The sequence below is a fragment of the Fukomys damarensis genome, unplaced genomic scaffold (genome assembly GCF_012274545.1).
Source record: "Fukomys damarensis isolate Sample0158 unplaced genomic scaffold, DMR_v1.0_HiC HiC_scaffold_13, whole genome shotgun sequence".
NCBI lineage: Eukaryota > Metazoa > Chordata > Mammalia > Rodentia > Bathyergidae > Fukomys > Fukomys damarensis.
The window spans coordinates 9,240,951-9,241,211 of NW_022900925.1; positions in this window are offsets into that span (position 1 = coordinate 9,240,951).

A 261-nucleotide genomic window follows, 5' to 3' on the forward strand; every position below is an offset into this window, starting at 1 on the left:
TTCATCTTCACCATAATCTTATGGGACCATAAATTATAGATATAGCTATCATTAACCAAAACATCATTATAAATCACATGATTGTACAGCTAAAACCCTCAGCACTGCATATAAAACATACAAGAAGACTGAAAGGTGGAGAAAAGAAGGCAGTCTGGAGGGCAGTGTGTGATCTGAAGAATGACACAGCAGAGAGCTCCCTGGCTTTTCCTTTTGATATATATATATATACATATATATATATATATATATGTATATATA